Source organism: Lactuca saligna, chromosome 5, assembly GCF_052625555.1.
Source record: "Lactuca saligna cultivar CGN05327 chromosome 5, ASM5262555v1, whole genome shotgun sequence".
NCBI lineage: Eukaryota > Viridiplantae > Streptophyta > Magnoliopsida > Asterales > Asteraceae > Lactuca > Lactuca saligna.
The window spans coordinates 305,450,618-305,467,291 of NC_136421.1; the positions used below are offsets into that span (position 1 = coordinate 305,450,618).

At 32.7% G+C, this 16,674-nt stretch overlaps 1 long non-coding RNA gene across 1 annotated transcript; it reads left to right on the forward strand.

The window, feature by feature from the left end:
- The first annotated feature begins 228 nt into the window (after positions 1-228).
- Positions 229-1,872, forward strand: LOC144998537 (uncharacterized). Its single transcript, XR_013660360.1, has 4 exons — positions 229-648; positions 1,030-1,151; positions 1,263-1,344; positions 1,590-1,872. It is a non-coding gene; the product is annotated as an uncharacterized LOC144998537 (long non-coding RNA).
- Positions 1,873-16,674: the final 14,802 nt, after the last annotated feature.

The window sequence follows — 16,674 nt, forward strand, 5'->3', positions numbered from 1 at the left end:
AATAAATATGTTTAATGAATTATGTAAGTGGTGAACCCATCTCCCAAATTCCACAAATAATTATAAAAGGGACCAAAGCACTAAGAAAAATCCCTACAAAATTTATTTATATACAATTAAAAGTGTAGGGATGAAAACCGAATTTTTTAACAAACATAGAAACCAAATTTGAAGTTTACAGCCCTAGATTTTGCATAGAGTTGAGTGAAGCTCACGGGAGAGGAAGGAATAAGGATAGACGTTTCGTAGTTCATACGTTAACACAAAAAGTTAAAAATCAAGATCTGTAGACGGATTTATACCAGAAATGGTGGACGGAGTTACACCAAGATTTGATGGACGGAGTTATACCAAAAACAGTGTTGGGACGAAATATTAACAAAAGCGATGGACGGAATTATACTAAGAATGGTGGTGTTGGACGGAGTTATAATAAGAATGGTGTTAACATGGAGATGCCTCTGTGATTATAAGCGTCGGCAATTCAAGACCCCTAGAGCTCTACTAACTCCATTAAAAACCCTAATCGTGAAACGCTCTCTAGATCTTCGAAGATGAAGGCATCGTCAACTTGAAGAGAAAAGTTTTAACATCAATCCGTGTAAAAACCCCTAATCGTCAACTCATCAGTCTAGCTTACATATCAAGGTAATCGAGATGATGAATAATTAATATATAGTTGTGTTATTGATAGATTTTATTTCTCCCAGATGATTTAATCATGGTTTGAACATCGGTAGATTTATTTGCATTGCATGTATAAACCTTATATATCCCCATACGATGTTTGGCTTTGAGTCCCACTTTATGTAAATTGAAGTAAAATTTCCCATCTGATGGCATTACCAAATTGATTCTTTTGTTTTAGTTGATTTTTTACTTAACCCTCTCGATGGGAATACTGCATATGCTTGTTGCAGTTTGCAAAAAACTCTAACGTTTTGGGGAACTTTATGTTTCGTTCATTTGAAAATATAGAGTACCAAATCTTGGTTGAAGTTTCTAATTTATCTTATGTTTTGATGTTAGAGACATAAATTATTAATATGGAACGTCTTGTGAGGAGTTTGGGAGCGATGGTTGTCATAGCTGCCATATACGTTGGCGTATTTCAGGCTGCACTAGTGATTCCACAGAGTTCTACGCAGAATGTGAGCTTTTTGCCACTTGATTCAATTCAATCCAATTCAAATCTTACTACATATATATATATATATATATATATAGCTTTGATTGATTCTATAATTTGTTTGCATTTACAGCTGCCCTTGAATCTCTTTGTGTTGCTACTATGCTTTGCCCTTTTCAAGAGTGGGATTGGTTTGATGCTAACTTAATTCCTCGGTAGGAATTCTCTTGTTATAACAGCCAATTTACCATAATTTTGCAATAAATAAAAAAATGGAATTATTTTGCAAATTTTCATATCATTCCATTCCATCATCATGGTATGAAAACAAAATCTCCATGATAAGGACTTGTAATTAGAAAAGTGGAAGGAATCACATTAATGGTACAAACCATTCATTTCCATTATGTAACAGTGGAAACCGTGTAATAGCTTAACTATTGCTGTTGTTTCTATGTAGGATGTAACTGAAGCGTAAGAATTCTTAAAGAAAGAAGTGAAAATTTGGGAGTTTAAGGATTGGCACATGTTTATTTTGTTGTTGTTTTTTTTTTTTTGATGTAGTACTATTTTGTAAATTATTTTAGGTTAAACTTAAAAACCTACCTCACCCCTAGTATCAATCACCCGTAACAACTTCATTACCAATCATTAGGTGGAATTAATTGATAGTTTAGGAGTAATATTAGAATGTGTGTTGCTTTCTAAAAATATCAACTTATGCAAATAGTTGTTAAAATGAATTTTTTGTATGGCTTTCACTTTTCATTTTTGGACTGTGTAAGGTTGGGTTCGAAGTTTTGGAGGTTTCAACTTCACTAGTTTAGCATATCGTCCAAATGATGTGCCATCTCCCCTTATCCTTGTAAAAACAAGATGTCAAGTGCAACCGATAAAAATAGAGTCAATAAAATTTGTGATGGATCGGGTTCTATATTTTAAAATATTTAAACATATATTTAATAGTTATATTAAAGTTATTACGGTTGTACCAAATGCAATGTTATAATTAAAATTTTAAAATATTTGAATTATTGTATCCATAATAATATTTATAAAACATTTTTTTTTTTAATATTTGACATTATAATCCAAATTTTCTATGAATCTAAAATTTAAGAATATAAAAATAATATAAGTCAAATATTATAAGTAATAACTTACGCAAGATTATTAGAAGTTTTGACTCATTCATATAGCCTATATATAAGATATTTGTGATATATATAGATGTTTATGTGGTTTTTAGGTTTGATTATTCATTTTTCCATAATTATATGAAAATGAACTAAAAATATTCTTATTTTCTTAATTAATAATTTTTGGAAGTTTTATTTCTCAAAATAAAAGTTTATAAATTACCAAAACCAAATAATTATAATAATAATAATTTTTAGCTTTTGTAGCGTTTTATTATTTTAGTAGTTTAAGGCAATTTGTTTTAATTTTCAGTACAGCTATACTTGAGTTGTAGTATGAAAAATTAAATATTTTCATAATTATCTTTTTATTCATGTGAAATGGTAACATGTGTTTTAAAATATTATTAATTTTATCAAAATATGATAATTGCCACCATATCACATATATATGAAGATAAATAAAAAGAAAATATACAATGATATTTAATTTTTCTTGTAGTATTTCATTTTTTCTATAAAAACTCATTAACCCATCTCTAGTATGTAACCAAGAGAAAGAAAGTGAAAGATAAAAAACGAGAGCATGAAAAAAATAACTTATAAATCAATGCCTTGCATGGACGAGAGAGGAGCACGCTGCGACGATGGAAGTTGCTACTTGCTCGTCGAAGTTGCAGATCACGTTCAACAAAACAAAAGAGTGACACGAATGAAGATGAAGAATAGAGTGTGTGGTGATTGGTCAACATTACAAAGGCGGTGCCGATATAATCTGTTCAAATGTTCGATGGAGTTTATCCCTCTGTCGGTGATGATTTTTTCTTGTGAAACACAAAAGCAATCGTTATTCAGATTTTCAAGAGAGTGGTTATTTTATAATATATTTTTGTGGTTTATTTATAGGCTTTTTATTTGGTATCCGAAAATTTATGGTTTCCATCTTGCTTGATTGTATATTTTCTTAGTTTATAATCTTAAATAAATTTTTCTTTCACATGTTACACAAGCTAGTTCCCAAAAAAATTTCAAGATAGTTTCAAAACATATTTTTATAAAAATTTAATCGAGGTTGAAAATTTAAGTACCTTCTACATAAACTAGTGTATGGTCTCGGTAAATGAAGGGGGAGGGAGGTGGTATGAAAGGGGATATATATACAATATAAGGAAGAGGAGGAAACCATTTCCTAAGTTCCTAAGTTAGGACTTAGGAGACAACAAATATTCATAAGGCTGGTGGGTGTGGGTAACATATTATCACACCCCAAAGTTGCCACCTCACCAGTCATGTTAAAATGGTGTTATAGCAAAAATTTAAGGAAATGGACAACTTGTTATAATATGAAGTGGGGGTGGTGTTCCCATGTTATAACATGATGTTGAGAGAGAGAGAGAGAGAGAGAGAGAGAGAGAGAGAGAGAGAGAGAGAGAGAGAGAGAGAGATGTGCAACCAATGAGAGGAAAGAAGGACTTCCGGTTACAATATTTTATCAAGATAACATCTCTTAACATAACACCAAATAACATGAGAGGGAGGCAATGTTTCTCATGTTATGATGCAGTTATTTGATACCACATAGGCATAACGCCTCTCCTGTTGCCCACTATGTGCACTCTAAATACAAAAGTTAGGTATGAAAAAAATTAACACCATTAATGAAGGGACAAAATACTAACAAACAAAACTTCTAGGAATCATCCAAATAAAGAAAAAAAAATGCTAAAGAACAAAACTTACAAATTTTTCCAAACAATGTTTTATGTAATTTACTCTTTATGATATAAAAAATATTCATAGAAATACGATAGTATAAAGTTGATATACCGTTAAAAAGTAGTCACACAAATTAATAACACAAATTAGTAAGCTTTATATATATATATATATATATATATATATATATATATATATATATATATATATATATATATATATATATATATATATATATATATATATATATATATATATAAATGTTCAAATGAGAACACCTAAAAAATTGAGAACGCGAAAACAGTTCTGGACCAATCAATATATAAGGACATATAAGTAATTGTATATTTTAATGAAATTAAAATAAAATAAAATAAATCAAATTCCCTTAAATTTAGGATCAGTTACCAAAAAAGGAGATATTTGATTTTTTATTTTTCTTATTAATAAAATATAAAAAACATTGTTATAAAAAAAATTAAAACTAAAAAAATTTAATTTTTTTTTCTTAAATTTTTTTCTCATATTTCACGTTTTTTTTTTCAAAAAAATTAATAAAAATCCAACCCCAAATAAATACATTTGTATTCATAAACGATTTTTTTTTTTCAAAAAAACTAATACTATTGCAATAACAAATGAATACATATCAATTTACAAGTAATCCACTTCCTTTCTTTTAATCAACTGAAAATAAAAGGGGTGTAAAAATTATCATTTCTTAATAAAAGAATACATTTAATCATAAATAAGTACACTTATTCACACATTTTTACATTGCTATTTACAAATGAATACATTGTTATTAACAAATAAATACCCTACTATACACAAATGAATAAAACAATACATCTAATCATAAATAAAATACAATCATTCACACATGATTACACTGCTATTTACAAATGAATACATTGTTATTAACAAATAAATACTCTCCTATTCATAAATGAATACCCCTCTCACGCATATCATCAAACAACTTATGTGCACAACTTACAAATTTTTCCAAACAATGTTTTATGTAATTTACTCTTTATGATATAAAAAATATTCATAGAAATACGATAATATAAAATTGATATACCGTTAAAAAGCAGTCACACAAATTAATAACACAAGTTAGTACGCTTTATATATATATATATATATATATATATATATATATATATATATATATATATATATATATATATATATATATATATATATATATATATATATATATATATATGGAAATGATCAAATGAGAACACCTAAAAGGTTGAGAACGTGAGAACAGTTCTGGACCAATCAATATATAAGGGCATATAAGTAATTGTATATTTTAATTAAATTAAAATTAAATCAAATAAATCAAATTCCCTTAAATTTAGGATTAGTTACCAAAAAAGGAGATATTTGATTTTTTATTTTTCTTATTAATGAAATATAAAAAACATTACTATAAAAAAAATTAAAACTAAAAAAAATTAATTTTTTTTTCTAAATTTTTTTTTCTCATATTTAACGTTTTTTTTTTCAAAAAAATTAATAAAAATCCAACCCCAAATAAATACATTTGTATTCATAAACGATTTTTTTTTTCAAAAAAACTAATACTATTGCAATCACAAATGAATACATATCAATTTACAAGTAATCCACTTCCTTTCTTTTAATCAACTGAAAATAAAAGGGGTGTAAAAATTATCATTTCTTCATAAAAGAATACATTTAATCATAAATAAGTACACTTATTCACACATGATTACATTGCTATTTACAAATGAATACATTGTTATTAACAAATGAATACATTGTTATTAACAAATGAATACCCTAGTATACACAAATGAATAAAACAATACATCTAATCATAAATAAAATACAATCATTCACACATGATTACACTGCTATTTACAAATGAATACATTGTTATTAACAAATGAATACTCTCCTATTCATAAATGAATACCCCTCTCACGCATATCATCAAACAGCTTATGTGCACAACCTTTTACCTTGAATCTGATTACAACTTTGTGTGGCTATCTCTTCCATCAATTATAAGGGCTGCCACTTGAGCCTTCAAAGCCCCACTTGAGCCTATCGAGTTTTGCCAAATCAAACAAGAACAAAAAAAAAGGAACCCTTACCTATTTTTGAATCGTTGCTGCCCTTCTCGATCACCAAACAACCCAATATCGGGGCTTTGTCATCGGAAACCAATGGCAGACCCCACATCCCGTTGCTTCCATTCTCTTTTCTTCTTCTCTTCGACTGATTTAATGGAGTATATTGTCGACTGACTTGGAATCGGGATGGTCAATTAAAAAGTTAAAATTGGATTTGTGGACTTCTTGGTTCCAATGACTCACCTGTGAATGTAATCAGAAACGAGGTCTCGGAATCGTAACTTATATTTGCAATCAGAATCGAGCCTATGTTTGGAAAGCTTGGATTCAGGTATTGACATAGATTCGCAATCGGGAGTGTGATGTTCGGAACAAATGAAATTGGGATTGAAAACTATTTCACCTGCGAATGATCGGAGCTTGATAATCTGGGCTCAGACTCATTTTACCCACAAACATCAAAGTTAAGATCAGATTCGGAACAAACTATTCACTGTTGGGATGTTCAATTGTACTCGGAATCAGGCTCTTGTCGGCTCAAAATCGGAGTGAGATGTTGATCGCCTAACATTCGTAACTGTGTGCTCGGAACGAAGGTCTGGTCGGAGTTAATTGCATTTTGGATTCAGAACTCATGTTGTGTTTCACGAGTAGTTTTGAGTATGCGTTCGTTTATCATGGGTAATTGAAGAAGAAGTCTACCGATTTACACACGGCGATTAGGTCAAGAGAGGCAGAGAGTAATTATAGGAGTTTACAAAATTAGGGTAATGCGTATTTACTTTAATAGCGTTTATGATTTTCTTTAATTTAAAAATTAAAATTAAAATGTATTAATAATTAGAAAATTAACAATTTATGATAGCCACATATCTTAAAAATTAGATGGTCCAGATCTGTTCTCGGGTTCTCAACTTTTTAGGTATTCTCATTTGATCCTACTCCAATATATATATATATATATATATATATATATATATATATATATATATATATATATATATATATATATATATATATATATATAGGCTTAGGATATTTGGTATTTACTAAGTATTGTGTGCCAAAATGCACAGATCTGGACCAACGGATGAAATTAATCAATGTACATGATTTGAGAGTGTATGATATTACAATGGGGTAACATGTACCATATAATCACTCAATTTTTAGCAAAAGGGTATTTTGGACAATTAACTACATTTATAAAAGGAAATTTTCAGATTATTAGGGATGGTTAATTCTCCTAATTTAAAAAAATGTGAATTTTTTAATTAATTCAATTTCAATTTTTACCGATTTTATTCTATCAGAATATTTTTTGTTATAATGATACTCTTTCAGAATTTTATTCTAATAGAATATTATTGAAGAAAAACACAATTCTTGAATTAGATGTTGAAAAAAAACAAACATTCTAATATATTCTTATACATATGGACTTAAATACAAATTCATACATATTCTTACAGACTAAAAATCTTATACATTTTAATATAGGTATAAATATTCTAAAAGAGTATCAACAAAAATGAATAACATTCTTAAAAAAATAACAACATTCTGCTAGAATATTTTCGTTCTCTATGTTTTCTTTTTGAATTCTTAAATTCTGAAAGAATATTGTTGTTTTTGGATGTTGAATCCTGAAATTCTGACAGAATATTGTTGTTTTCTTCATTCTTTGAGAATGAAATATCACATATCTTTTTTTCATAAGTTTCCTCATTATTCTTGCATCATCCTAACATACATTAAATTCCAACAGAATATCTGAATCATGAATATTTGAAAGAAACACATGTTCCTGCTTACATCACCACAAAAAATACACACCAACTTTTAGTTTTTGTTTTCTTCTTATTATCTACAAAACTCGGAAGTTTTTAGTCTTTTTATATAATTTTACTCAATTCAAATGGCTTAGAAAAGCAAAACAACTAAAGCCAGTATATGCAAAACAAGATTCTAACATAAATTGACTTTTATATTCAAAATCACTACAATAAAACATAGAAGAACAAGTATAATAGCAATAATATTCAAACTAAAAATCAACCATCGATTTGAAATGCTTTTTGATCCCAATTTGAATCAGCTTTTACTTTTAGAATTTAGATTGATCGTGTCTCAAGTCTCAAATCAATTACAAGAACCCTATCGATAATTGTAACCTTAACAGAAGAACATCTTAACTTGTAAACATTGGTACATAACAATAACAATGGCTACAATCTCGAAAGGGAAATCTTTTAAAATGGTATGTATAATCATCAATTTCTAGGGTATATACTTAATTACTCTACACAATTACTTATTTTAGATTCCATGAAATTAGAAGATCGAAGAAGACAGACCTTTAATTTGATTTACATAAACTCACTCCTCAATTAATCAGCGTGGATTCAGACCCAGAAGCATCTCTTCATCAGTGAGAGAATGACGGAAGTGACAATGATGACCATAAGGGAAGATGTCGCTGACGATCATCATTGTTCTGGTTAGAAAAAATGGGTTTGCGGTGGTAAAGAGGGTGGCGTGAAGAGCTTGTTCTGTATGAGATGAAGAGGGAGCGTAAAACCCTATCTGGTGGGGGTGAGGTTTTGAAACTGATATCCTAATTTAAAAGGGGATATCATTTAATTTTATCAATTTACCATAATTAATTATAGTATAGATTACTATTATACCCTTATATTTATTATTAATGAATTATTTTTTCCTAAATTCCTATTGGTGCATTCATGCACAATATAGTTGCTAAAAACATTTGAACCTATCTATCTCTCTCTCTCTCTCTCTCTCTCTCTCTATATATATATATATATATATATATATATATATATATATATATATATATATATATATATATATATATATATATATATGAGAAAAGTGAATATACCCGAAGATTAGGTACCCGATCTAATTATACCACGTCGTTTTAAGTTAACCATCCTTCTTTACATTATTGCATCTATCATCTGATGAATTCACAAATATTTATATTCATTTCCATTAGATGTTTTTATTATTATCCTATTTTTCGTGTGTGTTAACTCTATGATTTCACAGCTTCAACAATATTGATGCACCAGATTGTATTTGTTTGAGACGATGTAAAACCAAAACATAGAACCAGATTGAAGAAGCCGAAGTTTTAAAGAAAGAAGAAGATCCAATTAGAAATCGAGAAAAAAGGGAATCGCTTCAAATGCAGTCATCCACACCACAATCATGAGCACATACAACAAATCAAACCAAATTGAAGAAACCGAAGGTCTATTAGCATAAATGAAGTCCAAATGTATCCAACCAACCCAAATAACCTTTCTTCGTCTACATCCAATTCAAGGAGATGAAAGGTATGTAAAAATCGAAATGGAAATTGACGGGCTTGTTCATGTTCTAATGAAGTTCCTGAATTTAAAAGAAATCGAAATTCAATAAGAGGCATTGAAATTAGTAGCTATGATTTTTGGGTTTGATTTATACAAGAGTGTTTTTATAGGAACCAGAATCATTTCTCCATTAATTAGAGTTTTAGAGAGGAAGTGATTTTGGCAAAAGAGTTATCCACCAGGTGTTTGATGAAAGTCACATCAAATTCTAATATAGCATGTTCAGTTTCAAAAAATTCTAATAACGAAGTTGCACACATAAGTGGATCATATACTTTTTTTAAATGGTGAGGTGATGCATGATTCATGCCATAAATGGTGAAATGTCTTAATGCAAAGTCATTTGAAGCATGATAAATGACCACAGAGACTTTTTTCGATTGTTAGGAATTTGTCATCGAATCGATTTTGAAGCATGATCAGGGGAATTTAGCATTCTTGAACTATAATTCACTTTTTAATTGTATGTAAATCTTGATTTTTTTTGTATTTTTTTTCCTATAAGAAAAATAATGATTATTTTAAGTTCTTTATCCATTTAGTTTGTACCCATTTATTGGAATTCCCAAAATGATAGCCTACTTTCAAAATTTGGTTATCTTTGCCCCTTTATTGTGTAGTTGTCCAATTCTCCAACCATTATTTTCTCTTTATATGTTAGTCTTCATTGTTTATTTTCTCTCACTGAGAGATTGTTCAATAAAGTTGAATTGTATGTTGAAAAGTTACATCTTTAAATTATTAGATTTAATATAACATAATTTACAATCTCTTACTCCCTTTTGTTTCTTGTACTCCAGGTAAGAATAATGAGAAAGATGCTTGTTTCTTGTTTTCCTTTAATGTGAATCATAAACTCAAACATGATTTATTTATTTTAGGATTATAGGAAGAGTGTTTTCCCATCACAAAAAACCTGCTCAACAACCACACCAAGGTTGAATTAGATTTTTTTTGGGACAGGGGCAAAATCATCCAACATGGGAAAAAGCCATTAAACTTAAGTGTAAGTAACCAAAACATTACAGATTGTAGTTTACCATGATTTAACACATCATCTTTTGGTTCTAAATCTTGATTTGGGTTTGTTTGCTAGAGATTTGGATAGACAAACTTTAATACAAAATTTTAAAGATTAATGATATTTTAATACAAACTTATATATATATATATATATATATATATATATATATATATATATATATATATTACCGTTACTTGATGAAATTACACATGCACATTGTGTGTAATGGTCTGAAAGTACACTCCTATATGGAAATTCAATTTCAAAATTAAAAGAAAAAAACCTGCCATTTCAAAATTTAATAAAAGTGAGTAATGTTATAGCATTGTACTTCTATCACTGGTTATATAGAAAGCATTAAAAGTGAGCATAAAATAGTATTTTCATGTATATTTGACCTTCAAGCATTGTGGTTGGACTTTTCTTGCCAAGGGCAAAATAGACATCACTTTCTTCTTTCAAAATATCAATTTCATATTCAATTTATGTAAGTAAAATTTTAAATAAGATTACTAAACGATTAAAAAAGGAAAAATGTAAGTGCATCAAAGTTACATTTTCAACCCAAATAAAAGATCAACAAAAATTGTTTTCTACTTAATAGAATTGAAACATTAATGTAAAAAAACATAAGAAAAACCAATGATAATGTCAAGCTCTAAAAACAAAAATGTCACTATTAAAATTCCAGAACAGTAATCTCCAATATTAAATTCTGAAAACTTGAAAAATCATATCAATGTTAGTTTTACAAAAAACACTTACTCGGAAGTCCTCTTAACAAAACCACGGGAGATTTGTAGTTTTTGAAGAAGGTATGATCGATTTTATTGAAATCCCTATCAATTGTGATTTCTATGAATTCTCTATCAATTACGATTGCTATGATTTAACTATGAAAGTTAACAATTGCTATGATTTACCTAAATTGGATTTTGATTTTTTTTTGATATCGTTTTTTTGTTGAATTGGGATTTGTATAAGATCCATTGATGCTTAACGATATCTTCACAATTATGATCATGGACATTTAAACTAAGGAAATCGATGCCATCAGTAGAATAAGGAAACGTAGTAAATATTTTAGGATTTGTTTCAGAAAATTAAAACAAATCAAAACTACGTAGTTTTAATAATCGGGTACCTAATCATATATACCCTTAAGGGTATATTCACTTTTCCCATATATATATATATATATATATATATATATATATATATATATATATATATATATATATATATATATATATATATATATATATATATATATATATATATAGAGAGAGAGAGAGAGAGAGAGCAATGATCATTTGAGAACTCAAAGTTTCCTGTGAACCCGAGAATCAATTGTGAGTCGTTAGATCGAAATAATAGAAGGCTAAGATGCTCGATGGTGTTTTTGTAAATAGTTTGAAAAAAAGAAACGGGGGCGTCATAATTATTATGAATAAGGGGCATTTTAGTGAATAAATAATTCAGACCCCTTTCTATCTCTATCTCTCTCTTTCTTCATCTCACCTTAATGACATTCCTCACCGATGGTGATATTATCTTCAACAAAATCGGTGGAGTTCTCGATGATGCTCGTCTCCGGTACAAAGCATCTGGCACAGCTCTCCGACTATGATCACTCCTGGAAAAATAAATATCAAATTTGGAGTTGTCAATTGTTCTCGTAGTGCTCAGGAATAACCAAACCCTAACACAAGCACGTCACCAAATCTTCTCTCCTGCCGGTTATCCATCGTGATTTTGTTTGGTAGAGACTTTCAATTATCGAATTCGAAGGATAATGGTTAGATCTCGTACTTTTTTTATTCACTCTATTTACTGATTTTCTCTCTCCCTCATGTTCATCTTCATCCCAGATTTAGAGATGAAATCATCGAATCTCACCTCTACATCATGATTCTTACTATGTTTTTGTTCTATGATTTCAATTTCTGAGTCTCGATGGATTTGAATTTGTGGTAAAGGGCTCGTTAGGTTATACATTTAAGGATCTTACCTCTTATATCATTAGAAATGGAAAATTATCCAATTAAATGTGTTTGAAGTGATCCAAAATTGGATCTCAAGTTCATAAGCTAAAATTCGATGGATCTACGTGGTTGACTTTCTTTGACTACAATACAGTGAACATTATGTCTTCTTTCCTTTTACTGACTTTGAAAATTCCAACAATTTAATCTCCTGATTCACTCAGATTCCAAATAGATCTTTACAATGCACAATGCAGCTAATAAATCAAACTCTTTCTTTCTTTTTTCAATGACACCACACCTAGAGTTGTAGATGACACATTCAACACATTCTTTAGTGAAATTGGAGTAGGAAAGCATGTTCCAAGAGCAATATTTGTTGATCTTGAGTCAACTGTCATTGATGAAGTTAGAACAGGAACTTATCGCCAACTCTTTCACCCTGAAAAACTTATTTCTGGAAAAGAAAATGTTGTTAATAGCTTTTGTAAATTTGTATGCTCCTGCTGTTGTTCCACCAGAACTGCTCGTTAAGGGTACAATCTGTGGTTTACTAATATGTCTAGTTAATATAATTGTATACCAACTAAACATAGTAGTTTATTTGATAGTGTGCGCTGTGTGCATGTTGCTAAGAGAAAGTATTAGCTGTCGTATACAAAAGTTTATATAATTTATTGGGAAAACCTTTTCAGAAATGTAATGTATTCATCAAATTTTTGGCACATGTGTATGTGTCCAACAAGGATTAGCATTAGCAGCTACCTTATATTTCTTGTTGCATTCTTTTGAAGTATTATCATCTGATTTGCTAAATTTTGACATAAGGGACATGAAAAATTCACTTGTTTTAGAAAACAAGTTTGCAGTTAGGGGCTTTTCATCTTCTGTGAGGGATTGACTCAGCTTCCCAAGGATTTCCTTATCTTGAGATGCTTGTCCATAATGCCTTAGAATTTCATGAATTTCATGGTCAACTCGACGAGTCGGTTGAAGATTGCCCATTTCTGAATTTTGCATGTGTAACAGCCCGGAATTTCAGGTATTGCTTCAAAACTATTTTTGGGGCATTTTTAGGAGGGGACTCGGCGAGTTGGTGCCTGACTCGCCGAGTAGGACCACGGACTTGGTCGCAGATTCGCGACTGGACTCGACGAGTCCATTAGGGACTCGGCGAGTCGACGCTGTTCAGCAGAAACCCTAGCCGTTTGATTCTGGATCGTATATAACGTCTTTAGGGCCGTCATTTCTCGTCTTTTGGCCGATTGAGGATAACCTAAACGTCTGTGGGCATCTGGAGCAGGAGTGAAGGCTAGTGGAAACTTGAAGGAGTTGTTAGGCAAGAAGAGGTAAGGTTGTGGTCAAAGGAGGATCAAGAGGATTGAGCTCTGAAGGTTGGGGACACAGAGAACACGTTTTCCAGGTAACACTCGGATTATTTCTGTTGTTTTGGTGTTGTACACGAATCTAGGGTTTATGAGACCCATTTGAGGATTAGATAGATTATTATGTTGTTACCCAATCGTTTATACCCCAGCAATAGGATGCTTAGAGGTCCAGAAAGCCCCATGGGTGCATGTCTCGGGACCATGCGTATTTCAGGAGGCAGATGATCGACTGCATGGCATGGACTCGCCGAGTCCAATGATCAGACTCGGCGAGTAGCTTGAAGATTTACTGGGACTCGCCGAGTTGTTCTTCAGACTCGGCGAGTAGTTGAGGATTCATTGGAACTCGTCGAGTTGTCTTCGGACTCGGCGAGTGGAGTCGGGGTGGCCCCGCGATTCTTCCACGAGGACCTAGTCGAGTCAAGAGGGATGCTCAACGAGTAAAAAGGGGAACAACAGGGAAAGTTGGGGAGGACGTCTAGACTCGCCGAGTCGCCTTTGCACTCGACGAGTCCGGTCAAGTTGACCGTTGACCAGAGTTGACCTGCATGTAATTCTTAGGGTCAGTTGTCTTGAATGATAAGAGTATTAATAAGGGTATATGGTATTATAGGGAGTCTGCAGATCGGCGGATCGAGCGCGAGTAGTTTCAGAGTTGATAGCTTACATTACCGCGAGGTGAGTCTTCTCACTATACTGTACCCGGAAGGGTTTGACTGTGTGACCGGAAGGTCGGATATGTTACGTGTTATATATATGCTATAATTGAAAGGAATAGCTGCTATGCATGCTATGTATGTTTCTATGGGCCGGAAGGCAATGTATTATGTGACAGGAAGGTCAGGTATGATATATGATATATGTGATATATGTGCTAGAGTAAATGTATTATGTGTTATATATGTTTAAGGGCCGGAAGGCAATCATGTTATGGGCCGGAAGGCAATTATCTTATGGGCCGGAAGGCAATTATCTTATGGGCCGGAAGGCAATTATATTATGGGCTGGAAGGCGATTATCATATGGGCCGGAAGGCATTGTACTGTGGACCGGAAGGTCCGGGCCTGGAAAGGCGTATATGTGTAAGTGGTATACTGGGGAACTCACTAAGCATTTATGCTTACAAGTTGTTATGTATGTGTTTTAGGTACTAGCGAGGACTGTGGGAAGGCGCCGGCATGATGCATACACACTGCTGATATTTGAGATCTTGGGGATTTTACATATGTATTTGATTTGAAACATGAAATAAATATTGTTGGTTGAACGAACTCACTTTATTTAAAATGAAAATTTTATTTGAAAATTTGCGTTGTTACAATTGGTATCAGAGCCTTGGTTTGAGGGATTCGGGTGTACCTTCGGGTGTAACTGAACTCAAACCGAGGATTTGAGGAAAAATCTTTTAAAAATAATAAATACATAAACTTTTACAAATGGTAAAGTGGTAAACAAGAAAGACGCAGTGTGTACTATCAGCCAGCGCCCGAACGGTAAAGATCCCCAGAATACCTTACAATGTTATGTTATGCACGGAATTATGAATTGTTATGCATGTTAGAAGACTAGGTATACATGATAGGACTAGAATGGCCTGTTTTGTGATGCCTTAGTCTAGGGAGGTTGCTTGTATGAGAAATTCGGTAGCGTGCAGGTAGATAGTGCATACGAGAAGTAGAGTACTCACTATTCGGGGTTTGGGGAGGAAGATTTGGGACGAATACTGACACGGTATGATCGGTGGTATTGGGCCCGTACTACCGAAGACATCGGGTCGGTGGAAGACCCAAGTAAGAATCCCTGGATATCGGAGACTGAGTAGGGTTGGGTTATCGAGTACAATTGCACTTGATGAAGTCTCTGATAATTTTATGTTGTATTTCAGAGACATCATGGTTACGACACGCCACAGAGCGATTTCGAGCAGTATGAGTGACGAGGAGATTCATCAGATGATTCAGGAGGAGGTAGCTGCGGCGGTTCGGGCTGAGATCCCGGAGATGTTTGGGTCCATTAAGACCACCCTGATGGAGGAGTTTGAGGAGCGGTACGCCGCACTGACTGAAGCTACAGTCGCTGCCGCTACCGCAGCTGTAGCCGCTGCTAGGCCGCAAGGGGGTGATTCGTTGCTATTCCGGGAATTCAGCAACACGAAACCCCCTGAGTTCGATGGGACGCAGGATCCGATTGCTGCAATGAGGTGGATCGCCGATATTGAGGGGTGCTTCTACACTTGTTCATGCCCGGAGCACCTGAGGGTACGGTTCGCCTTGAACCAGCTCCGTCTGGGAGCGAAGGATTGGTGGAAGTTCGTGACGACGAACTTCACTCAGGCGGAGATTTCAGCGGTGACATGGGAGAGGTTTACTGAAATGTTCAGGGACGAGTACGTTCCCCCAGTGGAGAGGGAACGATTGATCCAGGAGTTCTTGACCCTTAAGCAGGGTATTGATTCCGTTGCGGTGGTTACACGGAAGTTTCATGAGAGGGCGATGTTCTGCCCCGAGTTGGTGTCTACAGAGCAGTCACGGATGAGCCGGTACTTGGGCGTGTTGAGGAGGGATATCCGGGAGTTTGTGTCAAACTCCACCTATCGTACTTTCACTGAGCTTCAGGCGAATGCCAGGAAGCGCGAGATCGAGTTGGAGACCCAGGCCAGGGAGGAGGCCGAGTCTCGGCGGGTGGACCGGTGACCGGCTCAGTCTCAGCCGGCAGCCAAGCGGTTCAAGTCCGCTGATTCGAGGACGGGAGGTTCGAAGGGCCGCACTTGCGGAA